Consider the following 20,293-nt stretch of genomic DNA (forward strand, 5'->3'; position numbering starts at 1 on the left):
AAGTGTATTGACTCACTCTTGTCTGTCTAGTGAAAAGTGTATTGATTCACTCTTGTCTGTCTAGTGAAAAGTGTATTCACTCACTCTTGTCTGTCTAGTGAAAAGTGTATTGACTCACTCTTGCCTGTCTAGTGAAAAGTGTATTGACTCACTCTTGTCTGTCTAGTGAAAAGTGTATTGACTCACTCTTGTCTGTCTAGTGAAAAGTGTATGGACTCACTCTTGTCTGTCTAGTGAAAAGTGTATTCACTCACTCTTTTCTGTCTAGTGAAAAGTGTATTCACTCACTCTTTTCTGTCTAGTGAAAAGTGTATTGATTCACTCTTGTCTGTCTAGTGAAAAGTGTATTGACTCACTCTTGTCTGTCTAGTGAAAAGTGTATTGATTCACTCTTGTCTGTATAGTGAAAAGTGTATTCACTCACTCTTGTCTGTCTAGTGAAAAGTGTATTGACTCACTCTTGCCTGTCTAGTTAAAAGTGTATTGACTCACTCTTGTCTGTCTAGTGAAAAGTGTATTGACTCACTCTTGTCTGTCTAGTGAAAAGTGTATGGACTCACTCTTGTCTGTCTAGTGAAAAGTGTATTGACTCACTCTTGTCTGTCTAGTGTAAAGTGTATGGGCTCACTCTTGTCTGTCTAGTGAAAAGTGTATGGGCTCTCTCTTCTCTGTCTAGTGAAAAGTGTATTGACTCACTCTTGTCTGTCTAGTGAAAAGTGTATTGACTCACTCTTGTCTGTCTAGTGAAAAGTGTATTGACTCACTCTTGTCTGTCTAGTGAAAAGTGTATGGGCTCACTCTTGTCTGTCTAGTGAAAAGTGTATTGACTCACTCTTCTCTGTCTAGTGAATAGTGTATTGACTCACTCTTGTCTATCTAGTGAAAAAGTTTAAACACTTAATTTCTCCCTCACACACACTTTCCCGGATACAGTCGAAACTTTAAAAAAATATTTATTGTAAAAAAAAAACATGAAACAATTTAAAAAATTAACCAATTAGTCAAATAATTATTGGTAATTAAGTAATTTGTGTGCTATCGAAAAAAAGGGAAATAATATCTATATTTTTGAGTGATATAGTTGTGGAGTTATTTCCCTTTAATACGTTATTTTACAGTTATCTAATTTTTTGCTTCTCTAAAAAAATTTTTTTTAACAAGGACGCGTTCAGACTAACAAAAAAATAGTTTGGCTTATGTACACAAAAGCCAGATTCAAAAGACCTACATTTCGAGCAATAGTATCCAGCCTGATATACACATTACAGAGAAGCGGTATGAAGACACGTAGGGGAGATATAATGGCACATAATTGAAAAAAAATCATAAGAAACGGAAACACTTTTGCTTTTTTTTTTTTTATAAAGAGAGATATTGAAATAAATAAACAAAATAAAGAAAATCGTTGTGGCCAATAAATATTGGAAATAAATATTGGAAATAAATATTGGAAATGACTTATTGTTACAATAGGAGCTGCATGGAAACTGGATTGTGCTAATAAGTGTAAAAAAAAAATCAATTATAAAATAAATAGGTTATCAATACTAAGTGTCGTCTCTAAACTGATTACACCAAAGAAATATCTATTTATAGCATGGCTTCCATTATGAAAATACGACTTATAGGAAATAATGCTATAGGCGGCATTATGGAAAATGAGATAACTCAACGTTTTTATGTGAACCTTTTTCTATCTTGGCATTCTCGATTCCTGACCTAATGACGAAGATTTGGAAAATCATACAAATAAGAAACTCCAATTACACGCATATTCATTTTTTTATATGCCAAATTTTTGTGCATTCACTTCATTGGTCATGAAGATCTAGAAAAAATAAAATCCGTTATTGAAAAGAATTAAACAAGACAATCAAGCATACATACTTTGGTGCTAAATGTTGTAAATATAGTTTTTATTTTCTATATTTAATATGTACATGTATATGTTTATGCATATTGCTATAACCATTTTATCTATTAATCTAATAATGATTTCAAGCAATAAAATTCGGTTTGATAATAGGATCAAACAGAATATATGCTACTCTCTTCTCCAATACTTCTATTGCTACGTCTGCCGAATTACTGGGATCAGACAGTATATATCTATTAGGTTTAGTATACTTATATTATCAATGGTATGGCTATGGATTTGGGGGCCCGGGATTTTACCTCTTTAGAGGCCCCTGCATTTTTGGCATTCGACCTCTTGACATGACGTAATTGCGTAATATTTAATGTTAAAACAAAATATGGACACTCATTTGGGGGTCTCCTCAAGTGGGGGCCGCGGGGGGGGGGGGAATTTTCATATTGGGCCCCCTGCCCCCTTTCCTTTTGCCATAGTTATGCTACTGTATATTAGAGTAATAAGACATGTTAACTCTTTCTCTCCTAACCGACGATACAAACGTTGATTCCATCAGAATGTGGTAAATAATTACGGAGAGAAAGAGTTAGATTTAAGTGAGATTGGCAGTAAAAACGTAATTAGGGTTTCGCGGTAAAAATAAATAAAATAAAAAACAATTATAAGCAATGTATATATTTCCCTGTTTATGCTCAAATAATATGCAAAAGGGATTATACTGACACTTCGTAATAAAAAAAAATACAATGTAATTCATAGCTTTCTTAAGTCCCATATGACACGAGGCTTTAATTGAACAAAAGAAGTTTATGGGCCACATTTAATCTCGGTCAAATAATGACAAGTTGTCAACGAAATGACTCAAAATGCTTCACTGTCAACGAAAGTGTGAGTTAATGATAGAAATGTAAAAGAAAAAGAATGTGAATGAATTAGGGCTAGTATCACTAGAGGTCCGGCAAAAAATGGTTATTCTTTTTGAGGTCGTGTCCTCCGTCTGGTTGGCAATGGCTTAAAATGTGAACACATCCAGTTTTAGCTCTTTTGTTCACTTAAAATGGAATAATATTAGTCCCTAGAAATATATCAGTACACAAAATCATTTTTTCCACATACAGTCCCATGTTAATGTTGTTTTATTTTCTTGATATGTGTATTATTTTTTAAAAAATAAATTTTCAACACTCTACAATAGGCCCATCCTACTTTTAAATAAAAAACAAATCTTTAGAAAAACATTTATCTAAGGAGAATAAGTCTAAACGTATGATTGAGGTCCCTGCTTCAATATGTAACAAAATTAATTATCTATTATTCTATTCAGTTAACTATGGTTGCCTGGTCGTGCGGTTTGCTCGCTGGTCTGTCATTTGGGTTTATCGATGGTCCCGGGTTCAAACCCTGCCCGCTTCCATCCCCCGTAGTCATGCGGGAGGTTTGGACTAGGAAGTAAACTATCTTCAACTCTAAAGGAACATCCGAAACATGTAAAACAAAACAAACAAACAAACAACTATTTGTTGATTTTTTTATTGATTCATGTGTTGTCTTGGACAATAAATAATTGTGCAAAGTTTATTATTAAAAGTAAAGGGAGAAATAACGTGTTCAAAATTTGTATCAACCAGACAGACAGACAGACAGATAATGTGACTTATTATAAGTCTTGTAAAAAAAAAACTTTTATCAGAAACAACATTTTTTTTTTTTTACCTTTTTTCAGAGATCTAATCTCTTGTACTATTTTCAATAAAAAAAAAAAAAACTGGTCACGTGTCAGACACATCTGTTCTGTTGGCTAACCTTGACTCGTGGGGGCCAATAGTTTCAAAGGAAAAAAAATGAGTTAGGTCATCTGAAGAGCTAAAATAAAAATCCTTTTGGATGAAAGTATTAATTGGGATTGCGATGTGTGGCCGAGAGACTTAAAGCGCTTGGCTACCTTTCAAGGGGGCCCGAGTTCGACACCCTACTCGATCAGAGTTGTGTCCTAAAGGCAGCACGGAAAACAATCTCCCACATACCACCTCCCCCAACTGTTCCAGGGAAAAGAGAGGACCACAGCGCTCTGAGCTATTTTAAAAATTAATTGTAAAATCTATATAAAGCCTTCATCCATTTAATTATATAAACTGCCTGATATATCATTCGAGGAATTCGAAGATAACTGTTAATACATCGTGTTGGGTATACAACACATTTGACTCATGGACTAGAGTCAGGTCTATAGACATGCAAGTAAATTATCTGTTTTTCTTACATCCATCCCAGTGGCGCTACAGCCCATGGAGGGCTCTGGCCTGCTTCAACACACCCTCCATTTAGATCTCACCTGGACCTTTCGTCTCCACGCCCGAGCCCCAAGCTGTTTCATCATTTGGGGGTTAGCCTTTGGGTCGCCTGCATTTTTGTTTTTGCTTATAAAATTTTCGCTCCTCTGTTCTCTGACATACTTTCAAGGTGACCTGCCCAACGTAGTCTGTTCTTTTTTTTTCTGTCAATATCGGTGGGTTTTCATACAATTGATATTCTCTTTCTTCTTCTAGCCAGCTTTTTGCTGCTTAGCTGTCAGCTCTTTTGCAGACTGTGCCACGGAAAAATAGTGTGCTGTTTTCTTCAGTTGTTCAGCACTGCTGATACAATTGATCTACCTCATTATTTAATGGTACTCTTTTATTGTAAGTTTTTTTAAAACAGTTAATAAATGGTTGCCACTAACATGAGAGTCTAGTATTTTAATGTTTCTTTAACTACTGTAAGTTACATTACGGAAGAGGTCCAAACGTTTATCTGGGAGATTTGTGATCTGTGCCCTCAGGTCACAGAACTCTGCTCGAGTCAAATCCAACTAAAAATGTCTGATCAACACCAGGATTCAAATTCAAACCTGTCTTGTTATGTGGCCAAGCACTTCATCCCATTCAGACATTTACAATAATTGTAAGTCAATCCATATCCATCATAAATATGTTTAATGAACTATATCACAGTATTTGTTGTGGGTCAGAGGTTTAAATTCGTTGAAAATGACCTGGTCCACTTCTCAAAGCTGAAATGAAATATTGTCTGCAAGAAAATTCTTACGGAAGCTTCTAACTATTATTAAAGACCAGAGAGTCTCAACCATTGAGAGAGATCGGGTTTGAGACTAATTTCGTCTCCAGAAAGAGAGCGGAAACGCTCCGTTAGCTTATCATTCGGTCAACAGACTCGAGCTCTTTACCGCGAGAGTTTCAAATAGACAGAACGCAATCTACTTAATATCTCTACGTCCGGTCGATTCCCTGGACAAGTGTTTGCGTAACACGGGATGGCTGCCCATCTGAATGGTAGCAGACGACTGAGTTTGAGACGTGTCCATCTAGGGCCTTTGCTATTTCCACAGATGTGCAGGAAATTGATGTTGATTGGATAGACCCCTATGTAGCTGTTCAGAGGGGTTGCTGGAAATGGAAAGAAATGATTGTGTGTAGACATAAACATGATTGTATGTAGATATAAACATGATTGTGTGAATATAATTATGATAGTCTGTAGATATAAACATGATTCTGTGTAAATATAAACATGATTGTGTGTAGATATAAACATGATTGTGTGTAGATATAAACATAATTGTGTGTAGATATAATCATGATTGTGTGTAGATATAAACATGCTTCTCTGCAGATATAAAGATGATTGTGTGTAGATACTTGCTTCTCTGTAAAAATAAATATGATTGTGGTACATATAAACATGCATGTATGTAGATATAATCACGATTGTGGATAGATATAAAAATGATTGTGTGAAGATATCAGCATGATTGTGTATAGATAAAAATATGATTGTGTGTAGAAACATGCTTATCTGTGGATATAAATATGATTGTGGGTACACATAAACATGATTGTGGCTAGATATTAGCATGGTTGTTTAAAGATATAAACATGATTGTGGCTAGATATTAGCATGGTTGTTTAAAGATATAAACATGATTATGTGAAGATGTAATAATGATTACGCAAAAATATAAACATGATTTGACAAATCTCATTGGATATTGAAATTCCATAAAATAAAAGTATAACTAACTTAAGAACCCCGGCCTGTGCAGCTTTATTATGTATTGTGGAAATATTTTATTTGCAAGATAGCACCTCTAACCGGCAAGATAGAACCCGCAGACCGTAGTTTGGAGTTCACTGATTTAAAAATGTATAAAGACGTTTATTGTAATTTCTTATGCTAGTCAAACGAAAAAGGCAGACGACAAAAAAGCTGTGGCCTATTCCCAGCAGACGATTTCCTCTGCATCATGGGATAGCTTCGTTTTCATATCTGCAAATTTGATATAGATCTATAAGCTTTTTTGAACATAAGAGAAAAAGAAGGTACCCCTTGCAGACCTTGCGATCTAAGGTGGGTACCTGGTGTTAAGGTCACCAGGTTCTATGGACGATGATTAATGAGGGTGTCATGCATCCACCACAACCACGGCCGGCCCTAACTATTGCGGGGCCCTATGCGCAACGGATTGCGCGGGGCCTAGTCAGGATAGGGATAAGCATAATGTCAACATTTTAAGATCTTGTATTAGAAAATACATTCGTCTTTGCAAAACATTTTTATTAAATGAAAGCTCACAGTGCAGTTTTTACTTGATGACATCCTGAAATGACAATTTAGTCTATTTTTCAGTAGACTTTTATGAGTTTTAAGGAGATTTTAATAATTTCAGAAGATTTCCAGGAGACCCTGGAAAATCAGGAGGCCTTGGAACCACTGTTATTATATATAAGTTATAATTGTGTAATTTAATAATTTACACATAAAATTAGTGAGGGGCTTATGAAATTGCGGGGCCCACTGCGACCGCATAGTGTGCAGTGACCTAAGACCGGCACCTGACCACAACTACCAACCGCCTTTACATCCTCGAAATATGTCAGGAACCCATATAGTTTGGTGGACTCAGGGCGTCCTAAAAATTCCTAAGTTAAAAATCCAGTCTTCACAGAATTTGAACTTGAGACAAAGCGGTTCGGAACCAGGCCTTTCGTTACAGAAGGCCTCAACACTGTCCTGTGACGTCGTAACCTGTAGGCAGTTTAGACCAATACCTCGTCGCCACGTCATAAAGACTTGTGACGTGGCGACAAACTATTGGACTCTAATGCCCACAGGCCTTCTATGACATGGGCGTAGCCAGGATTTTTTTTTTGGGGGGGGTTTTGGGGGGTGAATTTTTTTCTCCCCCTCCCCGACCCCCCCCCCCCCCCCCGCAAAAAAAAATATTATATGTATTTATGTGTGTGTGTGTGTGTGTGTGTGTACATAATCTTTATTACATTCTGACCCTTCATTCTTTCGGAAGACGTTTATTGTGCCCTAGAATAGGTTCTTCCATGAGTTAGTGAAAAAATTGTAGATTCCCCGACATTACTAGGAAAGGGGTCTGGGGGAGCGCTAGGAGGTCCCCCAGCGCGGGGCGAAGCCCCGCCGCCAAGCACTATTTCTGATATTGAAAACCAACAAAATGCATATTCTGAGGTATCTACAGTGTATTTTCCTGCTATTAAAAAGTTCTATTTAAAAAACCTAATGTGCTATTCTTAATGACTTAGACCCTCCCACGCCGTTCGGAGCATTTGCCATCAACCTGTTTCCATAAAATTGTGGACTCCCCGGCATTACTAGCAAGGGGGCCTGGGGGAGCGCCACGAGCTCCCCAGCGCGGGGCGAAGCCCCGCCGCCAAGCACTATTTCTGGTATTGAAAGCCAACAAAATGCATATTCTGAGGTATCTACAGTCCATTTTAATGCTATTAAAAAAATTATTTCAAAAACCTAATGTGCTATTCTTACTGACTTAGACCTCCCACGCCGTTCGGAGCATTAGACGTCAAGCAGTTTCCATAAAAATCTGTCACTGGTAATGTCTGAAGCCTCTTCCCACCTACCATGAGGACCTCCATGAATGAGTGGCGTCAAGTTGTACTAGGATATCATTGCAACTCTTCTTATGCGTAATTCATTTTGTCGGAGAACATGTCCCGCAAACCTCATGCGTCGTTCTCTCACAATCTTACTAAGGGGTCGAATCCCAGTTCGGCATAGGATTTCCTTGATTTAGATCCGATCTCTATAATTGACTCCTGAAATCAATCTTAGCCATCTTTGTTGAGCTATATTTAGTGTTTTTCGATTTCGGTAGATGACTATTCACTGCAGTTTATTAATGGAGCCCTGCCACTGGTAAAAATGTGTAACCTCTCTTGAATACGCTCTTGGAATTAAGTGACTGTAGTTTGCTTTAGATTTTATATCGAAAAGAGAAGTTTTATCGTCAAAATCTTCTGTTGGGGGTTTTCCACCTCAAAATGCTTTGTAGGGGATCTTAGACTCAAAACCATCTGGAGGGGTTTTAAACTTTAAAAAAAAAAGCCATCTGTAGAAGAAACTCAAAACCCCCGATTGGCTTGGCTACGCTCAAATAATTTTAGTGTGTAATTTGCTTTTTTTTTATATTGAAGATGTATTTTTAGCCCCTAACCCCTCTGAATGGGGGTTTAAACTCAAAACCCCTTTCGGCAACGCTCATAGCATTTTGAGTGCGTAATTTGCTTGTTTTCTTACACTGAAGATGGCGGGGGGGGGGGGGGGGGGTTAAACTCAAAACCCCTTTGACTACGCTCATAGATTTTAGAGTGAGTAATTTTTTTTTATTTATATTGAAGAGGTACTTTTTAGCTTCAAACTCCACTGGAGGGGAGTTTAAACTCAAAATCCCATAGACTACACTCATAACATTTTTAGTGTATAATTTGCTTTTTTTTTATTATTAAAAAGAAGTATTTTTTACCTTCAAACCCCACTGAAGTGGGGTTTAAACTCAAAACTGAGTCAAAACCCATTTAGCTACGCACTTAACATTTTGAGTGCATAATTAGCTTTTTTTTATATTAAAGAGGGGATTTATCGTAAATTTTAGACGGGGTTTTAAAATCAAAATCTTCCTTAACTGTGCTCTTGGAATTAGAGGATTTTCGTTTTCCTTTTTTTTTTTTTGTTTTGTTTTATAAGAGGGGGAGTTAACTGCAAAAACCCAAGGTAGGGGGTTTAAAACTCAAAACCCCTGGTAGGGGGTTTCAAACTCGAACCCCCCTGGTAGGGGTTTTTAAACTCGAACCCCCCTGGGAGGGGTTTTTAAACTCGAACTCCCCCTGGTAGGGGGTTTTAAACTCAAAACCCCTTCGGTTGAGCTAGGGCAAGTGATGGTTTAGTATTAAAATCTCACCTAAAATAAACAAAATCAAAGCAAAAAATCAGTCACTAAATCCCTTAGGGGGGGGGGATTTCATTTCGGGGGGGGGGGGGGGGGGGTTGAACCCCAACCCCCCCCCCCCCCCTGGCTACGCCCATGTTCTATGATGATTGGTCTCGTTCGGAATAATATCGCTTTACCGCTTGTCCACCTCGCCTATGTTCATATGCAATATTTACATGCAGAAAAACAATAGGCCTTATTATTATTTGGTCTTATATACGATATATTTTCATAAAAGTAACCATAACTTATCTCATGAAAGATTCATTGACTAGTATTACTTCCCTTTTAGCAATGTCTCAATCTATGCCTGTGGTCATCGTCTCTCTTTTGTTCCATCTGTGAGATTAGAATTGTCCAGTTCAAAGAGCCGTCTGCCGGAAGACGTTTCCCAATAATTAGTCCAGGGAAAGTGAATTGCCGGTCAAGCAACTTAAACACGCCAGCCGGATAACTAATCTATAGCGACAGATACTTGAGTCCAGCAGGGCCGTGTTGGGAGGGGTCAGCCGCGACACAAATAAGATTTCGAACGGATGTAAGCGGCGAGCTTAATTTGATCCGTCGGTCCTAGCGTATGCCATTATGCTTGGTCACTTTATTATCACGTGAATGACTGAGTGATTGGTTTCTACGTTTCTTGTTTGTAGCTGAACATTGACCACAACGTGCATGATTGTCCAGTTTGCAAGTCGCCATTCGACAACTTATGAGATCAGATAGAGGTCAAAGTTCATATTTCAAGTTAACTTAGTGTATATAAATTTCAAAGGGTTAGCGTTTTGATTTCTTTATTTGATTTTCTGAACAAGAAAACCTTATTTAAATTTGACTTCCTTTATATAAATTTAAAAGAAAAATCATCATTTTGGCTTTTGTACATTCTTAAACTGGTCACTCGATATGTACCTCTGAGAGCCCTGTTCGCCCTCAAAAGTTACTGTTTGCGAGCTTTTTCAGTACATGGACCATAGGTTTGATAAGAGCGTCAGTTGAATGGACATTTTAAACAACAGCACTTACAATTCTTACAAATCTAACTTTACTAGATATGGCTAATTAATATTGCTTAAGATTTTTTCTGTTGCTTTCTGGAAGACATGAAGAAACTGACGGTGAGTATTATAATATAAACTTGGAGCATTTGTCTGCAAAACATTAATTTTGTTTCAATGAGGTCAAGAAATACGTTTTCACCTTCGAACAGAAAACAACAAATGATACCGCAGTGTCCATATAGAAGTTTTTCTTCGTTCTTTAAAGCTGCATACTACGTTAAGAGTCCCGAACAAGATATTGGGCCCAGAACATCCTACCAAAAGACAAGGTTAAGTGGAGAAATGCCTGATCTATGGAGAATGGCTTGATTTGTGAAGAAATGGCTTGATCTATGGAGAAATGCTTGATCTGTGTAGAAATGGCTTTGTTTGTGGAGAAATGCTTGATCTGTGAAGAAATAGCTTGATCTGTGGAGAAATGCTTTATATGTGAAGAAATAGCTTGATCTGTGGAGAAATGCTTGATCTGTGGAGAAATAACTTTGTTTGTGGAGAAATGCTTTATCTGTGAAGAAATAGCTTGATCTGTGGAGAAATGCTTGATCTGTGGAGAAATAACTTTGTTTGTGGAGAAATGCTTTATCTGTGAAGAAATAGCTTGATCTGTGGAGAAATGGCTTTGTCTGTGGAGAAATGCTTGATCTGTGGAGAAATGCTTGATCTGTGGAGAAATGCTTGATCTGTGGAGAAATGGCTTTGTCTGTGGAGAAATGCTTGATCTGTGAAGAAATAGCTTGATCTGTGGAGAAATGCTTGATCTGTGAAGAATCAGCTTGATCTGTGGAGAAATGCTTTATATGTGAAGAAATAGCTTGATCTGTGGAGAAACGCTTAACAAGGTTGTCATGTAGCCAGAAAAACGACCAACCACCATTACTTCCTCAACGAACGTCAGGTACACAGGGGCGTCCTAAAATCCGAGTCTTTACCAGGATTCGAACTCGTAACTCCCGGGTTTGGAAGACGAGCGCTTTACCACTCAACCACCACAATCCATATAATTTCTTGTATCATCTCTTTTCTTATCTTATAAAATACAGACGTTACTTCAAAACAAAAAAAAGGAGATGATTACGTCCTACGCATGTTCCCAGGTCAATCTAGTCATGAATGTTAATCAGTGACTTAAATTGTCAAGTCACTGATTTTCATGGCTGACCAACGCCAACATTTCTATATAGACACCAATTACAATGACGCCATTGCTTATTAGTTATTAGTCATTAAAAAATATTTGAGAACCCTTTGATCCAATCTCTCTCTGGTATCTCTTACATTCAGACTGTCTTTAGTTCCACAACCTTGACATTGTTAAGAACTCTCCAAGAAAAATACAAATCAATGCTGCTGTAAAGAATTGTGATCAGAACAGAAACGCGAGTGGTTCGAGGCTATTTACTTCTGTCATAAAATATCTGGCACGTGCCAGTCTAACTCAGTTTAAACAAACACTCTTTTAAACATTCACTGCTTGTTCCTCCTCCTTTTATACTCACTCCCTTATTTTACCACATTCTCTCTCGTACTCTTTATTTTTAATATTTTTTCCCACTCTCTTTCTCCTTCTTTCCAGCCAAATTCAGTTTCACTTCATTTTTTGGGCTCCATTTATTTTCCATTGTGCCAATTTGGCAAATCACACACACACACACAAAAATCTTTTTTTTTTCTTTCTATGCAAAAGCAAGCATTGAAATGTTTGACAGCATAGAACTGAAGTCTATACAAAGCTTTCTATTTAGCGAGGGAAAAAGTGATTCGATCAATGTTATTATTGAATTAAAAAATAATACAAGAAAATTTCCTAAATGTGTATAGAATGTAAGGGATGCATCGGGTATATAGCAATTTGTATCTGTAAGTTTTGAACAAGTAGCAATCATATTATTGCTGATGTATTTAAAGTTTCTTTTAAAAGGCTTGACTTATAATCGTCAACAGAAACCTTTACGTAGATACTGTATGGCAGGGTTATATCAAATGCAAGAAAGAATCATGAATGTATTTTTGAATTGCACTGTTTTCAGGAAATACTTGCTAACAAGTCAAAGGTCAAGATAAAAAAACAAACAAAACAAAACATAAACTACTTGTTATTACAAAGCTTATATCAACTCACCCTGTCTGTCTGGCGAAAAGTTTGTACACGTTATTTCTCCAACACTCAATCTCGGATCAAGCTGACATTTTGCAAGATTATTTCTTTTATCTGACAACAACAAGAATCATTATTTAAAAAAAAAAAATAACCAATTAGTTAATTAATATTTGGTAATTAATTATTTTGTTTGGTATTTCAAACAAGGGAAGGAATTTTTACTTGACTGAAATGGTGGTATAAGCTGAATTAGTCCCCTTTATAGGTCGTCGTCTGAGTCTTAGTGAAAACATGAAAACTAGGACGAGACTATAGAAACAATAGATATCTAGACAATCTTCCAAGTTCATAAGCTTTCTACTAGCAGAGTGGTTACCGTGTTGGCTTGGAAAGCCTGAGAAGACTTGAACCATGAGTTTGAATTCAGGTCGTTCCCCCTTTTTTATATTTTTATAAACGCTTATTATCGTAAGTCTAGATCTATTACAGGTCTAATTACATGACTGATCCAAACTAATACAAGAACGCTTAATCTAAGTATTTTTTAAAAGTATTTTTTTTGTTTATCTTGTTTTTACTTTTTTTTTCCCACTTTTTATGGATTTGATTTTCTATATTGAACATAATATTAAGGACAGTGCACTTATTCAAATGTATGACTACACGGCGGTGGAGGAGGGTCACTGATGAAATAGTAGCTCAAAGTTGGCAGAACTGTATTGCTGCCATGACCCAATGTGATTGAAACGGTCCAACATGAATGAAGAAAAAAATAATTTTTATTTTATTGAAAAAAGTTCCTGAGATTAATGACTTTTTTTTTTTATTTATCTAGGCCCTTTCAATGTCCCTCTTTTTTTTGTGTGTGCATTATTTTGGGATTCTTTCAAAGATATATCTACTTTTCCCAACTCAAAAATAATGTTTGATTACGAAATTAACAAATAGTGTTGAGATAGAGGAGAGCTAACTACCTTGAAATTAACTTTTGCAAGGATGAAACAAATTCATACGTCGCTTTCTGGTGTTAGTTAGCAGTTAGCCTATATTTCATTCAAGATTCACTGTGAGCGACATTAAGTGGTCTGGGCCTGCGCAAGTCAATCATCCCTTAAGCAAGAAAAAAAAATTAAAAAATAAATATTTTATAAAGATCGTGCCTCCCCCCTTCATTTAACGCCAAATATAATACAATAATAACAATAATAATAATAATAAAATAATCTATTCATTTCGGGGATTGAACTAGTGACACTGTCAGTTGCGTGATTGCCTTCAAGGTGATCGTCCGCATCATCTGATTCGGCCAGCGGTAAGACCAGGGGAGGACTGGCTATATGTGCATTTGGGCAAATGCCCGGTGGGCCGGTACCCAAATGGGCCGGTAGGGCCACCAAAATGGCCTAATCGAAGTCACTATGGCACATATCAAGTTGTTAAAAGTTTTATAATATTCTTATTTTATTATTATTTTTATAAAAGGCCCTCTGGGCGTCGTGTTTTAAAAATCTTTCACAGACATTGCAGTGTAATACTCTTTTAATCCAACACATTTTCCGAAAATAAAATGTAAAATCTAGACAGTGCTACTAGTAGGCTTCATCTTTTTAGGGCCTACATAATTGCTGATTTAAAAAGACGCTATATTGCTTATTAAGATATAGAGTTCACTGTATGCATGCATATCGATACATTATCAAACTTAACAATGATTTTTAAGGACCGATACACCTAGACATGGATGCCCATCACATGATAGAGAATTTGTGGGCCGAATTTTATAGAAATTCCCGGGCCGATTTTGACACCCAGTCTGCCCCTGGGAAAGACACATATCGAAAACGTATTGGTGCGTTTATTATAGACCTAAAGTTGTGATTTAGAACTCATCTAGTGTAGTTCTAGACAGTGGCGTAGCTAGGGTGGGGGGAGGCGGGGAGAATTGAAAATCCCCCGGGCCCCACACTTGAGGGGGGCCCCCAAATGAGTTTTATTTTACATTAAAAATTAAAAATTACTCAAAATGCAGGGGCCCCCAAAGAGGTCAAGCCCCTCGGGCCCACAAATGGTGAAAAATTCCTAGCTACGCCCCTGGTTCTAGATGTAGAATGTAGATGTGATCTATACGTAAAAATATAAGCAAGGCTTATAAACTTCCATGACATTGAGGCAACTTTAAATTGACTGTTATCCCATAATTACACCAATTACGGTAATGTTATTTTTAGTCAGTCTAGACCTAGAGTTTACCTCATGTTGCCAAGGAGCTAGTAATTCTCTTCTCAGTTCAGATTACTTAATATTTCATTATTCCACACTGCACAGCCACCAACCAAATAACCTTACCTCGCCCTCACCTGGGAAAGACACACATTACGTAGCAGAAGCATGTAGAGACTTTAGCAATTAAATGGCTTATACAATCATTGTTTAAGGCATCAAGTATTCAAATCTCAAAGTATTCAATCAATTCAGTCTTTTAATCTTTTCAATACAAAAACAAAATTTAATAAAATACTCAAAAATACACAAAGATAAAGGCACATTCCTCATTGCATATGCTAGGACAAATTTGTACAAAAGCTCTTTCTTCCCTAGTGCTATTAGAGCATGGAATGGGTTGCCTGAGCTAGCCAGGAAAACCAGTGACTTGGCAGAGTTTAGGTCAATGGTTAATATGCATGACTAAATGCATGACGCGTAGGACGTAATCATCTTCTTTTTTTGAAGTAACGTCTGTATCATATAAGATAAGATAAGACTGTCGTTCTGACTTATCGATGGTCCCGGGTTCAAATCATGCCCGCTTCCATCCTTCGTCGTCCTAAAGGAGGTTTGGACTAGGAAGTAAATTATCTTCTCACTGTGATGTAACATAGGAAACTTGTAAAACAGTTTACAAAACTTGAATCTATTTAAGCTTTCAATATGATATCGATCTTCCAATTCTTCAGTCTTCAATCACTTTACCACTCTGGGACATTTCATCTCTACGCTTTTGGAGAACGCTAAAAAAAATATTTTTTTGCCTGCCACTAGTCTAGAATACGTGCCACTACGCTAATGTTGAAAGATGAAACAGCTTCAACGTCCATTGCATGGGTCGTAAATCAAGATTACTTTTTCTTCCCCCATCTATTACAACTTAGAAAATTGTTCCACATTTACAAGTCTCATACAAATTCAAATATGTGATGTGTAGTATTGCCATGACAACCAACAAGAAGAAAGAAAAACAAAAATTCATTTTCGCCTCAGAACGAAACAAAATATCCTTTTAAAACTACAGCATAAATTTGATGTTCAGTGTCAGAAGAGCTATCTGTCATATCCATCACTTGGATAATATCCATAAATCCACTCAACCCTTGAATGGAGTAAAAAAAAAATAAATGCAGATCAAAAAGTTATCTACAACCTGAGCTTAACGATTTGGCCGACATGTTTAGCTCGCGCGACTACCCAGAAGACATTGCAAACATGGCGGAGTGAAAAAAGGGGAAATGTATTTCCTGGAGGATAAAAGAAAGAGCAGACGTTATTAGATTCTATTCTTCCCGCCATTTTCTTTGAGAAATGTTTTGAGGCGGAAATATTAGATTTTGATACCATCACATTTAATTAGTTTATCTTATGGAATGAACATAGCAATACCGGGTACATCAACGATTACATTTCTTAAATTACTTTAGACACCAGTGCAATATAATCTATAATATAAAGCAGAAAGTAAGGCGTATGTACATATGAATGTATGTATGTATGAATGTATGTATTGTATGTATCTTCTCAATCTGGCTTTACTATCTGTGTGAAGCTGAACGCAGCACATCTAACACAAGAACTTAACAACAAAAGTTTCAAGTAACAATGTGGTGGTTTAATGACAAATACATCAACAGCCAATAAAACACTATTGGCTTTACTCACTTCAAATGCTTTAACACAGTGATGCCCAACCTAATTCAATCTGCGGGCCATTTGAATTTCCAACACTAGAGTCGCGGGCCACATGATGAAAAAGATACAAAAACTGAATGATATTTGACCTATGACTATTTTATTTCAAACCCGAGGATCTAGTACTTACATTGAATTATTGAGATACTTGAATTTCCTCTTTACACTTAAAAAGAATTGACGTAAGTTCTGTTTATATTATATTGTATTTGTTTTTAAACAGCCATACTTTCGTCATAAAAACAAACATGCTGGCTAGCAATGGTAACATGTTCTACAAATTCTTACATTCTCCTATCTTACATTCTCTCTGCTATCTTACATTTTCTCTGCTATCTTACATTCTCTCCCCTATCTTACATTCTCTCTCCTATCTTACATTCTCTCTCCTATCTTAAATTCTCTCTCCTATCTTACATTCTCTCTCCTGTCTTACATTCTCTCTCCTATCTTACATTCTCTCTCCTGTCTTACATTCTCTCTCCTGTCTTACATTCTCTCCCATATCTTACATTCTCTCTCTTATCTTACATTCTCTCCCCTATCTTACATTCTCTCTCCTATCTTAAATTCTCTCCCCTATATTACATTCTCTCCCCTATCTTACATTCTCTCTCCTATCTTACATTCTCTCTCTTATCTTACATTCTCTCCCCTATCTTACATTCTCTCCCCTATCTTACATTCTCTCCCCTATCTTACATTCTCTCTCTCTTATCTTACATTCTCTCCCCTATCTCACATTCTCCCCCCTATCTTACATTCTCTCTCCTATCTTACATTCTCTCTCCTGTCTTACATTCTCTCTCCTATCTTACATTCTCTATCCTATCTTACATTCTCTCTTATCTTACATTCTCTCTCCTATCTTACATTCTCTCTCCTATCTTACATTCTCTCCCCTATCTTACATTCCCTCCCCTATCTTACATTCTCTCTCCTATCTTACATTCTCTCTCCTATCTTACATTCTCTCTCCTGTCTTACATTCTCTCTCCTATCTTACATTCTCTCTCCTGTCTTACATTCTCTCTCCTATCTTACATTTTCCCCCTATCTTACATTCTCTCTCCTATCTTACATTCTCTCTCCTGTCTTACATTCTATCTCCTGTCTTACATTCTCTCTCCTGTCTTACATTCTCTCCCCTATCTTACATTCTCTCTCCTGTCTTACATTCTCTCCCCTATCTTACATTCTCTCTCTTATCTTACATTCTCTCCCATATCTTACATTCTCTCTCTTATCTTACATTCTCTCCCCTATCTTATATTCTCTCTCTTATCTTACATTCTCTCCCCTATCCTACATTCTCTCTCTTATCTTACATTCTCTCTCCTATCTTACATTCTCTCTCTTATCCTACATTCTCTCTTATCTTACATTCTCTCTCTTATCTTACATTCTCTCCCCTATCTTACATTCTCTCTCCTATCTTACATTCTCTCCCCTATCTTACATTCTCTCTCCTATCTTACATTCTCTTTCCTGTCTTACATTCTCTCTCCTATCTTACATTCTCTCTCCTGTCTTACATTCTCTCCCCTATCTTACATTCTTTCCCCTATCTTACATTCTCTCTCCTGTCTTACATTCTCTCCCCTATCTTACATTCTCTCTCCTATCTTACATTCTCTCTCCTGTCTTACATTCTCTCACCTATCTTACATTCTCTCCCCTATCTTACATTCTCTCCCCTATCTTACATTCTCTCCCCTATCTTACATTATTTCCCTCACAGCTGATCTTGCCACTCATTGTATCTCTCATTTCTGTTTCTTTTTCATTACCTCCCTACCACCCCCTACCCTCAATATCTCTCTATATGTATATTTTTCGCTTTCCTTTAATTTTAATAATTTTTCTTTTATAACTTCCTTATATCTCTGACATTTCTGCCCTCCATTTTTCACGTCCCCTTTTACCCCTCCTTTTCTCTATCTATCCAGTTTTTTAGCTTTCTGTCTTTCTCTACCTCTTCTCTCTATCTTCTTCTCTCTTATTTTGCATTCCCCGTGTGTAGTAAAATAACTTCATCACTCATCAAATATCAGCCTTTCACAACAACAAAAAAATCAATCTATCACTATAAAATATCAGCCTATCACAACAACAAAAAAATCAATCTATCACTCTAAAATATCAGCCTATAAATTTTGAATAGTTAGTGTGTCACAAAAATGAGTATCACTATAGGCCTAGTTGTCTTTTTAATTATAAAAGAAAATTACTTTATCCTTTTAGTCTTGCCAGTCATGTCAATCTGTCACTATAAAACGTCAATCTGACATGATAGTCAGTTTATCTTTATAAAAAGTCAGTGAGTCTATCACGATGATCAGTCAGTCTATGATTATAGTTTACGTACATTTGTGTGGGTGTAAGTCATTCAACAGTCAGGTCAAGCCGCCCCCACCCCTGACTTTGTTCTGTGAGTATTTAAAAACAAAAGCAGAACTCATCGATCCGGAAGACACAGACATTAAGAATGAAGGTCAGCAGACGATGGTCTCTGGTGTTAATGTTTCTCTTCAACTTAATCCAAGGATCACATTGTGTGGCTGCTGTCTCCATTTACTTAATAATTCTTGAAGTCAACGTACTGTCGTCTGCTTGTGTTGAGACTAAAACAGCGAGATGTGGTTAGATGTGGTTTGATGTGGTTAGATAACATAAACAAGTATTTAAACAGTGAGATGTGGAAAGATGTGGATAGATAAAATACACACGTCTTTAAAAATTGAGATGTAGATACATGTTGATAGATGTGGATAGATGACCTACACAGGTCTTTAAACAATGAGATGTGGATACATGTTGATAGATGTGGATAGATGACCTACACAAGACTTTAAACAATGAGATGTGGATACATGTTGAGAGATGTGGATAGATGACCTACACAGGTCTTTAAACAATGAGATGTGGATACATGTCGATAGATATGGATAGATGACCTACACAGGTCTTTAAACAGTGAGATGTGGATACATGTTGATAGATGTGGATAGATGACCTACACAGGTCTTTAAACAATGAGATGTAGATACATGTTGATAGATGTGGATAGATGACCTACACAAGACTTTAAACAATGAGATGTGGATACATGTTGAGAGATGTGGATAGATGACCTACACAGGTCTTTAAACAATGAGATGTGGATACATGTCGATAGATATGGATAGATGACCTACACAGGTCTTAAAACAGTGAGATGTGGTTACTTGTTGATAGATATGGATAGATGACCTACACAGGTCTTTAAACAGTGAGATGTGGATACATGTTAATAGATGAGGATAGATGACCTACACAGGTCTTTAAACAATGAGATGTGGATACATGACGATGGCTATGGATAGATGACCTACACAGGTCTTTAAACAGTTGGATGTGGATACATGACGATGGCTATGGATAGATGACCTACACAGGTCTTTAAACAGTGAAATGTGGATACATGACGATAGCTATGGATAGATGACATACACAGGTCTTTAAACAGCGAGATGTGGGTAGATGACCTACACAAGATTTTAAACTGTGAAATGTGGATACATGATGATGGCTATGGATAGATGACCTACACAAGATTTTAAACTGTGAAATGTGGATACATGATGATGGCTATGGATAGATGACCTACACAGGTCTTTAAACAGTGGGATGTGGATACATGACGATGGCTATGGATAGATGACCTACACAGGTCTTTAAACAGTGGGATGTGGTTACATGACGATGGCTATGGATAGATGACCTACACAGGTCTTTAAACAGTGGGATGTGGATACATGACGATGGCTATGGATAGATGACCTACACAAGTCTAAAAGAGAATTACTTAAAAATTAAAAAAAAACGGTGACTCTATAGAATGAAATCCGTTGAATAAGTAAAAAAAACGGTTGACGTCAGACCTTGCAAACTTAAAGTGTTTTTAAGGAAAAGAGAGCTACCCATGTATATATAAGAAAGAAATATTTCCT

The 20,293-nt window shown here is 36.8% G+C and overlaps 1 protein-coding gene across 1 annotated transcript in view; it reads left to right on the forward strand.

Annotated features, from left to right (window-relative positions):
• Window positions 1-20,293, forward strand: part of LOC106065343 (gamma-aminobutyric acid receptor subunit alpha-2-like) — a 124,771-nt gene that overhangs the window by 25,001 nt on the left and 79,477 nt on the right. The gene's annotated exons all lie outside the window — the stretch shown is intronic.

Source organism: Biomphalaria glabrata, chromosome 8 (genome assembly GCF_947242115.1).
Source record: "Biomphalaria glabrata chromosome 8, xgBioGlab47.1, whole genome shotgun sequence".
Classification (NCBI taxonomy): Eukaryota; Metazoa; Mollusca; class Gastropoda; family Planorbidae; genus Biomphalaria; species Biomphalaria glabrata.